This window comes from Lissotriton vulgaris, chromosome 7 (assembly GCF_964263255.1).
Source record: "Lissotriton vulgaris chromosome 7, aLisVul1.2, whole genome shotgun sequence".
In the NCBI taxonomy this organism is placed as follows: Eukaryota; Metazoa; Chordata; class Amphibia; order Caudata; family Salamandridae; genus Lissotriton; species Lissotriton vulgaris.
This window is the reverse complement of record NC_141695.1, coordinates 163,268,911-163,281,075: the sequence shown is the minus strand read 5'-3', so window position 1 is coordinate 163,281,075 and position 12,165 is coordinate 163,268,911.

Genomic DNA, 12,165 nt, shown 5'->3' with positions numbered 1-12,165 from the left:
TGATATATGGTCGAGGTCGGTGCGTAGGAGGGGGGCGTGGCCAGCCGCGGTGGGCGTGTCTGGCGGCGACCAGGAAATGGCGGCAGGACGCGATCTGCTCTGAGAGCAAAGCAACAAGCTGTCATCTAGAAATCAGCCAATATATTTGCAGTACGCTGCACTTTGAGTTTTAGCCGTCAAATGTTGAGTATGCTTCTTGAACCTTCATCCAATCCTGGCTCTGTGCAACTGCACTTTGGGTACTGTGATCATTGAGAGTGGACGCTCAACGGTGTTACAAAAACTACTAGTCCCACAATGCAACCTGTTGTTGGATGAAAGGTATGACTGACTCGAAATATGTCACATGATATGAGGGGAGCAAGTCCCACATTGCGACAAGTTGTCGGATGAAAGGTATGACTGGCGGATATAAGTCACATAATATGGGGACATTTGGTGGCTGACAACACCAAGAGTTCAAGCACAGATTTGAGCCTCACCAGGTATCCTAAAATAAACGCCGACAAGTAATCCTTCTGTTACTCCCAACTATGTGACCCACTTATGTGACCCGCTCTTATGTCTCTTTGAAGATGTGCAATTGATGCAGTGTGTACGCTGTTGATAGTAGTGACAGTAGTGAAAGGATGATGGGGTCTAGCTACTGTCACAAGTAGTCTGGCATCTAAGGTCATGTGGGGATACTTGGTGCCCATAAAAGACTGGTGACGCTGAGTAGAGTAACACAACTGATTGTTTATAGTAGTACATACTACCAGCCTTCCACAGGTGCTGTGTGCTGGAAATCCCTCCATGTCTCCCTGTGTGCCAGAAAGGCCCTGTCTGTCAGGATTCTTCGCACATGGAGCTCTGCTTCCTTGAGCCCTGTTCTTGTTACCCTTATTGATATCACAATCCAGGGTGTGCCAATACATGTGGGACACAGCCTGGCCAGGGTGGCAGCTATCAGTAGTGCATCATGTGCAGTGGCACCATGGCCCAGGAGCTTGAGGGGCCTTCTATCCCACTTCCCAATGATGGCAGGCTTATTACCTTACCTGCAGGCAGGGTTGCCCATTTGCCACCATCGCTCTGGACCCAGGGGACACCTTGTTACACCATTGTTTGCACAGTGGCAATACTGAGGCCCAGAGTGTGTAGTCTGCCAAGGAAGCAGAGGGTGTGTATGATGAGGTGAGATAATCTGGGGAGGAGAGATTCAACACCAGGAAAAGAGTAGAAAGACAGTGAAGGAAGGGCGGAGGAGAGAGTTAAGAAAGAGTTGAGGAGACAGCACAAGAACAGAATAGGGGACAATCAAGGAAGGGGCAGGTGGGCAGTGAAAGGATGCATGAGAAGACAGTCAAGGAAAGGATGAGGTGACAATCGCGGAAGGAGCACAGGATAAGTGAACAGATAGAAGATGAGGCGATTGAGGAAGGAGTGAGGGGACCACCAGGACTGGAGTGAGGAGAAGGTCAAGGGAGGCGTGAGGAGACTCACAAAAAGATTCACACAAAATGATGAGCTGATAATTAAGGAAGGGCTGAAAGGGCATTTAAGGAGGATGAGTTAGACAAACATAGATTCAATGAAGGCATGAGGAGAAATTCAAGGGAAAGATGAGGTTATGGCTAAGGTCAGGACTGTTTAGCAAACCAAGAAATTCTCTGAAATATTGTACGAATGCTGCCTTGGAATTGGCTTAAAAACAATTGTTTTTGGCTCAATTGATGATAGAAATCGTGCTGAAAAATGCACAATTGGAATAAAATACTCGCATTTGAAAGTGCGTACAAGTACCCGAGAGTGTCAAGGCGCTGGAGGCCGCCGGGAAGATTTAGCGAGCTTCTGCCCAGAGTCACATGGTGCTAGGCTAACCTGCCACCAGGGATCGAACCATGAGCCCCCGTGTTCCGGAGCCAGCCGCCCTGGCCGCTGCGCCACACCTCTTCCCAACTCACATAATTTTTAAAAAGCATTCTCAGGGGGAGACTCTCCTGATCCCCTTTTAGCCAGTTGTGCTCCCTCGCTGTGTTCACTTGCTCAGGCAAATGCAGGTTTGCATCTTATGCTCGACAAGTTTCACAGTGTAGCAGTCTCCACTGGGCCTAACATAGAGACAAGGGGCAGGGGTGCCTGACCATGTCCCGAAGACCAAGAGTCTGATGGCTCCTACCATGTGGCCCAACACAGGCCCGCGCTTAGAGAGCCCCCGTGCACTCCACCTCAGGTAACACTAATGCCTACACAGAGCATTGACTGAGAATGTGACTAACAGACTTGGGTGGACGTTTGTTGATATTATTGCAACCTGCTCAAGTGAACTACCTAATCAAAGCATAGAGACTAACCTATTGGCCACAGAACTCAAGAAAGCTGCCTTTTCTCCATAGTGAGCCTACAACAAATGGTTACTTTGTAAATAAATAAGCACCAGGACTCTCGTCAGGAGGCAGCTTGCACCCGCCCATTTCTTATGTTAGCACCGCCTAAAACTGAACTAATTACTAACCATGAAAGTTGGGGGAGGGTGTGGCGTGATTGCCAGAGCTGCCAAATTTGTAGCTGGAGAAGCAGGTTTGAGTCTCGGTGCCGGCTCAACATCCTGTGATTCTGCGCATATCACTTAGTCTTAATCTCCGCATAAATTAATGTGTCCTTAACTGGTGATCATGAAAATCGCTGGTGTTGTTGATTAAGTGCCGGTGCTGAGCACCAGAAACCACTGGCTCAAATTAAGCACTGCTTGTAGCTAAGGTTTCTGTCTGTTCAGCCATGGAGCATCTGTAGAATTCCTTACTCGTCATGATTTATGTACAGTTTTGAGATGTAATGAAAACACACCTCTTTTTCTTGAAAGAAAAGCCCAGATCTGAATGTTAGCTTATTGTGTGTATTGTTTGACTGCTCCACAATTGAGACTCCAAACCCACTCTGCTGCTCTGAGACAGCTTGAACTACTCATCCTCGCCAGCTTGAGAGTCAAGTGTGGGAGGGGTGTACTCAGGGGCGTCGCTTTGGGGGCTCTTTGTGGTGTGACCAGTCACGGCCAGCATGGCTTGTGGGATGCGGTGCGGGCACAGAGGGTGTGGGAAACCGGTGTCGCGCAGGTCAGAGGGGGATCGAAAATAAAAGAAACTTACCTCAAGGCTGGGGCCTGCATTTTTTCTGCTCCTGCTCTTCTGCCTCCAACAGGAACAGGAAGCAGGCAGCTAGGTTTCCTCTCCTGAGCCAATTACAACACTTTAATGCAGCGTTGTGATTGGTCTGAGCGCCATGACACGGTGCTTAGCCCGGGGCTGGAGTGGTGGGTATGTTCAATGTAAATAGTTAAGGCAACAGTTCTCCATATAGGCTGTAATGCAGCCTGCATGGAGAACAGGGAAGTGCGCATGACTGTTTTGGACGGACCGAGAGGGCCGACCAAACAATCAGTACGCACTTAGGAGTGGACAAACCACTCCTTGCCTGCCCTGCTCGGAGAGCAGAGCAGCCCAGCAAACCCAACTGGCAACCGCAAAGCAGCAGGACACGAAGCATAAAATGACAATAACTCTAAGTTATTATCATTTTATGTTTCTCACCGCTTGAAAGCAGTGGGGCAACGCTCCTCCACCATAGCGGGGGAGCAGCCTCTAAACAAATGCATTCTAGGCTGTGACGTTGATCTAGGGCACCTGAGTTGGGTCTGCTATCTCTGTGATGGTTTTTCTCGTTGTTCTCAATTCACTAAGAGATTTCAACTTCATCTTTTTGGGATCAGAGCTTCAGTATATGTAAGGACTAGTTTACCAAACTAGTTGTAAATCTTCATCCATAGAAATACTCCTTGAATGGGTGCAAATTTACTACTTTTTGGAATTAACTTGCTTTGGCAAGGGCAAGCATATTACTAACAATCAAACACCCAAAAAGATGATCCGACGAAAGCTGGCAAATAGGCTACGCTTGGCAATTGTTTGTGCAGCATTTTTACCCACTGTGTCACTCAATAAATAGGCCCACCTAATGAAAATCAGTTTTGACCCTGTTTTGAGAATTTGGCCTAGTATATGATGCCCACTATTCTAGTGGGCACCTTGCACCAGTCCAATCGACCCTTATTGATGGTAGGTTATAAAGTCAACTTATAGAAAGCTATCCTAGTGGTAGCTGTGGAGAGCAGCCTTCAGCCTAAGACTTGGAGACAAGTTAAGCAAGTTGTTTTACCATTTATAATCTCTTGAGTACCAAAGAAAGCACACCATACAAGGTATATATATGAGATATATATGTATTTATTCTAAACACGACCCCTCTGCACTCTTTATGAAGTCAGACGTAAAACTACAGTACAAGGAACTTAATTAGCATACGATAAGTTGCACAGTATACGTTTTGCCCTAGGGGCCTCACAAACCATATACTAAAATAGTGGTATAAGGACCACGTGAGGTATAGAAAGCAGGCCTAGGGCCTGGGGAATCGCTGGGGCTTCTAGGATAGGATAGGATAGGATAGGATAGGATAGGATAGGATGTAGATTTGTAAAGCGCAAATTGTTGCCCGAGGGCGTCCAAGCGCTGAACAGCCATCAGTTAGGATGTAGGAGGCCCACTGGAGATGGGTGCAGTGTCTAAACACAGCCGCAGGTTACCATTGACTTTCTATGGAGAACAAACAAGTTACAATTTTAAAGATTAAGGGCACAAGGCAGTGAACTGCGATGGAACCCTTTTAGACTAGGACACTTGGAGATCAATACCCACTGGAGCACCGGAGTACTCGTGTTACCTCACCCAGAGAAGCCGGGTGCATAGGTGTCTTTTCGTGTCGGGTTTCGTCGCGGATTCCAATGGAGAGCTGCGAAGAAGTGTTGCAGGCGACCAGAGGAAAAGTGTCCGGGTGGATCCAAGGGTGGATCGGAGATGTGAAGAACCTGAAAGCAGAGAAGACAGAGTCTGATCCACTAGCCAGTGACCAGGGCGGCGATAGGAAGATGCCACCGGATGTCGGGTGTTTTCAGGTAAAAAGGTGAAGTTTGTCTCTTCAACCACGAGGACCAGGAGGCGTTGACGACAACAAGGAGCTGGATTCGAGCTGTCCCACAAAAGATCTAGTTGACTGCTGTGTTAGTATACGAATTGGATCCAACAAGCCTTGACAAACGCGATCCACGCAAGATATCGAGATTGGCTTCGGTGCAGACCAGCAAGGTCTGAGGAACTTCTCTTTTGGGGAGAAGTTGGAGCAAGCCTGGAGAAACCAGGAAAGCAAAGTAATTTAAGGACTGGTCTTCCTGGGGGCTCACTAGCCAACGGACTAGGAACCATGAAGACAAGTCAAGCTGAAATGGACAAAGCGGGCCCACGGGACACTCGTGGAGTGTGGGCCTCTGAGCTTCAGTGCAAAAGGCGCTTGGGGCTAGGGCTTCAAGCACCCCAATGCACAACTATGGGATACCTTGGAAAGTAGGTGCAGCTTGCAAAATGCAGGATATCCAGGAGTTCCGGTCCCACGTCTTTCATGTCCGCCACAGGTGTCAGGTTTGCTGGGAGCGCAGGTCAGCATCCAGTATGTCTGGAAGTCCATGTCCTGAGTCAGCAGACTCAGGACATGTGCCCCGCCACAAATCATACTGTCCTGTGCGGGGTGCATGTTTTGAACAAATTATTCAGAAGGATGCTCTGCACAGAAATCACTAAACACTGCTGTTACTCGCAGCACACGTTTGTGTAGGGCAGCCACTGGGACCTCTGTAAGGCATGTGGGCCTTCCTGTTGATAACCTAGATGTGCACACAAAACTACCGTAGTATATCTGCTCTAAATCCTTCAGTCACCGATTGCTCGTGGTAAACACTGGCAAAGGCAAGGCTGCGAAATGTGTATCTGACTGCGTAAAGGGTTGGTGGTGTCTGTTAATACAGAGCAATGTGTTGTTGTAGACAGGTACCGCTGCTGAGAAATAACTAAACAGTTCAACCGGTTCGCTTCCGGTGCGGGAGAACTGTTTCTGCTGAAGGTTTGTTCAAATTTGCCTGTTTACGTCTGTAATATGTTAGAAATAAAAGAATAAAGTCGTCGATAGTAAAGGCAAAGCCAATAGGTATTATATTTTATTGTGTTGTAATTGCATTTCTATAGCGGGTACTACACCTGACGAGGCGTCAAAGTGCTTTTTCGGCGAGTAGCATGCTACTCCGGGACCCATAGATGATTAGTGTTGAATTAGTAGAGTGTAACATGCAAGTAAATTTTAAGTGTTGGATAGGTAAGTCAGTTGGTTTTAATGCTCTACAGTCTGCAATCATAGGCATCTACAAATGCACACAGGCCTTTTGTTCCATGTTTGTGTAGCCTGAAGCACAACAAACTGGGGACGTTTTTTAAAACAAGCATTTGCAATGCAATAGATCTCGCATTTACGAGAGTTTGAGCTAATGGCATTGGAAATGACAATGCCTTTTTTATTTATGTTTTGATTTTTACAAACCGATAAATAAAAGGCATTGTCATTTACAATGCCATTAGCTCAAACTCTCGCAAATGTGAGACCTATTGCATTGCAAGTGCTTGTTTTGTTTGAATTTGCTTTGATTCGATAAATAACCGGGGCTACCTTTTCAACCACAGCACAGTGGCCTTGCCATTATCCCAGGAGCTTATGTTCGGATGAGGGTATCATTAACACAACGCATTCTTCTACATCGAGGGTCCTTTCCCTGGCCTTTTTACCATATTAGGCTTTCTGGTTTTGCTCGACATATTCCATATTGGTTGTTACTATACTCCTTATTTGTCTCAGATGGGTTTTATGACGAGTCACATTGTGGTTCTGTGGTTCGAGGGTCTGTGGTTCCGTGATTCTGAACCCGTTCAATGAAGGTCGTCGGATATAGACAATTTTGGTGTTTGCGGACCGCAAATGACAAGTGCGGCATGTATGAGTGTTTTCGTCATAATCGATCAAAGAGAACACTGCGTACTTATGGATTTCGTTCAAACCTTTGGGTTCCATTTTGAGTACAGCAGCCATTTTTGTGTGGTTGCCCTCACATAGGCCGATGACTACGGCCGAGCGAGTCTTTGGGACACGTACACCTTTAGCTGACTTTTGAGTGACCTGGCCGAACTGACTCCCTTGCCCAAGGCTGACCTCGTTGAGCCAGTTCCTTGTTAAGCAGCTTGTCAGATAAAGATCAAAGAGTAGGGCATTGCAGATTTTAAGGTACATGCACACACCCTTCTATCTTGCTTGTCATCTGCTTCTGTTCTTTCCTTTATGGCTTAATCATTGATATGGGTTGAGGTCTTTACGATAGGTTCGTCCGGCCTGTTCGAGCAAGAATGTTGGATTTTGCTTAGTCATTTCTGGTGGGCTGGACAACGGAAAGTGGGATTGTCATCATGCGATATGTCTGAGATGTCACTGTTCTATTGGTCAGTTTGTATGTAATTGATGCTAGCCAGGAATGTGATTTTTAGCATAAAAGACGATGCTCCGCTCAATGAATTTGTGCAGTCTCTAGCGAACCACCCGTGTTGTGCTTCATAGACCTCTGTTCCTGGTTGCAGCCAATAAATTTGGTCTTTGACGTCACCAAGAAGTGTCCCGTGTCTCTGTTTGATCAAGACAGGTGAACTCGAAGACATCGGGCATTTCCCCTGGTGCCGCTGGGTTCTAAAACCCGGTTTTTCAGTTGGCGCCCAACATGGGCGACTTCAGCGGTACCGGTCCAAGCCTGAAGATCGTGAGGAGCTTCGTGTGAAAATTCTGGAGGAAGGCCTGCCACTTCATCGACCCCTGTATGTCGTCGTGTTCCGAAAGTCTTTGCTGCGAGGTTCCCCCCTTTCCAACGGCTACGAAGGACTGCTGCCCTGACTGTCGCCCTGTCTTGGAGCCATTAGATGATTTGGAGAGCGAGACGATAAACGGGTCTTCTGGTGACTCCGTCGACATTTCGAGCGTCTCCCAGTCCTTAGTTTTGTTTTGGTATCCTTCGGGATCGCTTTGATTTGGTACCTGCAGGCCCCAAAGCAGAGGGACTCGTGTATTCACGAGGCTATCGTTTTCGATATTCCCTTGAAGTTTGAAGCTAGACTAGTGAGAAAAGATGCCTAGTCCTAGCAGACTTGGAAAGATATTTTGTTGTGGTTGTATTAGCGATTCCCGATTGGAGGATTCGTGTCCGGTTCCTCCGATTGGAACTCCGACCTATGAGCTCTACGTAAAACATGGAGTGGGCCCCATCGCGTATAATGAAATGTGGATCAGATATAACAGGAAAGACGGTGTCCTACAGTGGCCCCGTTATGGTAGCTTTGAAACTGAGGTTTTAGATAATCTCGAATTTAAACTGTTAAAGAAGAAAGCCCGGCCGGCGATGTTTGACTCTTTCCACTTATGGCGAAAGGAAGCCGAACAGAAAGAAATTAAGTTAACGAAGCGCAATAAACGAGAACGAGGTATGTCAATGGTGCAAGCTGCTATACAGTTTAGGGATAATGAAGAAGGACAAGAAAGTGAACAGATGCTTAGGCAGCGTAAATTAGCGGTAGATAAGTGCTATCCAGATTTGCTGCCTCAACAGCAAGAAGAAAAGAAAGATCTTGAAAAAGATCCTTTAATGTCACACCTATTGAGTTCACCACCCCCTTATGTGAAGAGTGCTACAGCACCTCCACAGGCTATAGTTGCGCAACCCCTAGTTGTTTTGCCACCTGTGATTCCTCAACAGCCAGCCCCTCTTCAGTTGGCTTCTACTGCTTTGGCGCAGCCTTCTCAAGGGCCGCCAACTTTGCTACCTCCTTCGTCTGCTACTCCTACACCTGTGTTGTCTGTTTCTTCTGTTACTGTTCCAACGTTGGTTTCTTCTCATTCTGCTCCGTCTCCTGTTCTTCTGTCAACTTCTCCTTCTGCTCGACAGAGATTGACTAATGCGGTTGCTAGTCTCTTTTCTCCTTTGTTGGGTTCATTGGGTATGTCTCCTGTTGTAGAGCGTAGGCAATCGCGTAGTCAGTTGCCTGATGCTGGTGAACGGACAGTGTTAGATCATTTAGCGCGTAAATGGATTACGTATCCTTTGCTTTATGACCTTGAGGGTGTTATGGATGTTTTCCATCAATGGGAGGCACCGAAACGAAGATACGTCTTCGATATGATGTGTTCTTTCCTTCATGAACAATGGGAAGATGGTGAGTTAGGACAAACCCTGTCTGAATTGTACCGTATACGTTCTGAGTTTGCGAAAGGGACTGTTGTGGGTCCTGAGGTTGAGAAAGCAGTTGCGACGTTGTTGTCATTTAGGAGTGAATCTCCTTCTCAGCGATTGTTTGAGCCTGATTCTTCAGTTAGGAGAAAGGCGCATCAATATCCGATGTGTGAGGTTCCTCCAGTTTGGAGACCTGGCGGTGCAAATGCTGTTCCGATTATTCCGCCACACTTCCAGCATGTCTGGGTACATGTCCCATAGAAGCGTGCAGAAGTTTTAGCTCTTAAGCAGACTTTGCCTGATCCACGTAAGAATCCTGCAGGGTATTATAAGAAATTATCTCAGACTGCAGGTTCATGTATTATGAATCTGGCCGATATAGACATGTTGTTTGGGAATTTTGTTCCACAGCCTATATGGGGACTGATTCGTCACACGGATCATGCAAAAGAATTAGGTGATACATGGAATAATCTTAGCGCTGCAGATGGTAGACAAGTAGGTGGTGCTAAGCCTGAAGATATAATTGCTGAACTCCCTGGTAGGATGATTACTTATATGAAGACATTGATGCCTGAAGTGCGTGTTAATTGGGACAAATTGTCTGCGTGCAAGCAGAAGAAAGATGAAACTGTGTCCGACTTTTTCACTAGGTTCGAAGAGACCTTTGTAGACCATAGTGGTCAGGACATGAGTACAGAAGGTGGTCAACGGTTCTTTGTCGACAAGTTTGTTCATAATTTGCTTCCCGAATTATGCAATAGGTTGAAGGATTCTGAGAGTGCTTGGGCTGTTTCTACGTCAGCGCAGATCTTGGCTACTGCCCAGTACTATGAAAATAAGAACAAGGATGAGATAGAGAAAGCGGATAGGAAAACTAAGGAATTAAAGACTAAAGTTATTCTACAGCAAGCTTATCCGCCTCGTAGTAATCAGCGCGATTATCAGCAACCTCAGCAATATCAGAGAAACTCGCACAGGTTCGAATCTTCTCAACAGCGTTTTCCCGTGGGTCCTAACCAGTGTGCATATTGCAAAGAAGAGGGTCATTTCAAGAGTAGTTGTCCGGTTCTGTTACAGCGCACAAATGGTGTTTCTGGTGTGAGAGGTCGAGGTGTTCAACAAGCTCCTAGAGGTAGAGGACGTGGTGTGTTTTCTCAGAATACACGTTCTTTGCCTCCACAGAATTCTATGAATGCTTTTGATCAGCAGAATGGTGCGTCTGGTAGGACGGCACAGTACTATGCGGACGATTATTACGTCGAAGGTGAGAATATGGACGGTAATGATTGCTAGGATAGCCATAGACAAAGAGAGGGAGTTGTTTCAGTTCCAGTAGATCAGAGTGGTCCTTATGTTGAAGTGATTGCATCAGGTGTGTCAGAGCTTTTTCTGTTGGATACTGGTGCTGCAAAGAGTTCTATTATGAACTCTAAACTCCCTGGCGCACCTTTGTCTGGCTTGAGGAATGTTTCAGTAGGTTTTTCTGGCGCCCCGGATACGAATCCGATTTCTAGTCTTTTGTCTCTTTCTGTTGGACCTTGCAATTTCGAAGCACCCCTCATTCTGACGACAGGTTGTGGTGAGAACTTGTTGGGATTAGATTTGTTGAAGAGATTGTATGCGACACTGTATTGTTCTCCTTCAGGAGTACAGCTTACATTAGGTAAGAGAGTGATCTCTCCGATGTATTTATCTAAAGATCGACTTCCACCTGAATTGTCTTCTCTCCCTGATTCTCTTTGGGCTACTGGTCCGAACGATGTGGGTCTTTTAGAGATTCGCCATATGTTGTGACGTTAAAAGCGAATGCTAGATTGCCACGAATTCCACAGTATCGTATCTCAAGTGATGGTGAAAGAGCACTTTTGGCGATCATTTATGATCTAATTGAGAAAGGTGTGATTGAGGAAACGAGAGGTAATGTGTGCAATAGTCCGGGTTTGCCTGTTCTGAAGAGAACTGATTCTTCACAACCTCCTGTATATAGGTTTGTGATTGATCTTCGCGAGGTGAATAAGATTGTGGGTCCGCAATTTCCTGTTGTAGCTGATATCACCGCTTTACTGACTTTGATCGCGGCTACAGCCACGTGGTTTTCGGTGATTGACTTGAAGAATGCTTTCTTCAGCATCCCGATTGCCGTGGAGAGTAGAGATATTTTTGGCTTCTCTTTAGGAGGACGAAGTTTCCGGTTTAAACGCGCTCCTCAAGGCTATTGTGAGAGTCCATCGATCTATAGTCAGGCTTTGAAGACACAACTTGATTTGCTTGTTTTACCTGATGGTGCTGCTCTTATTCAGTACGTTGACGATCTGTTAGTTGCTGCTGACAATGAAGAGATTTGTAGAGAGGCTACTTTGTCGTTGTTACGTCATCTGTCTGATTTTCATCATAAGGTGTCTCTTTCGAAGTTGAAATATTGTCCACAAGAAGTTACCTATTTAGGTCACCTCTTATCGAAGGAGGGAAGGAAACTGACCCCAGAAAGAATTCAAGCGATTGCGAAAATTAGTGTGCCTACAACACAGAGAGAAGTACATGCTTTCTTGGGTATTACGTCGTACTGTAGACAGTGGATCCCTAATTTCTCGTTGCTTGCGAAGCCTTTGATAGCTCTTATGGTTAAGGATACTCCTAATCCTATTCCTTGGACTGATGAATGTCAGAGGAGTTTTTCAGAATTGCGTGATGCGTTATGTTCGGCTCCTGTGTTGGGTACTCCCGACTACAGTAAGCCTTTTACATTGTATGTCCACGAGAGAGAAGGATGTGCATTATCAGTTTTGACTCAACAGTTTGGCGATAAGCAACGCCCATGTGCGTATTTTTCGTCGACTTTGGATCCGGTCGCTAGAGCGTTGCCGAGTTGTTTGAGAGCTACAGTGGCAGCGGCTGTTTCGATTCGACAGTCTGCTGGTTTGGTGATGGATAATACATTGATTGTGATGGTTCCACATGCAGTGGATACCTTGTTGAATCGCACC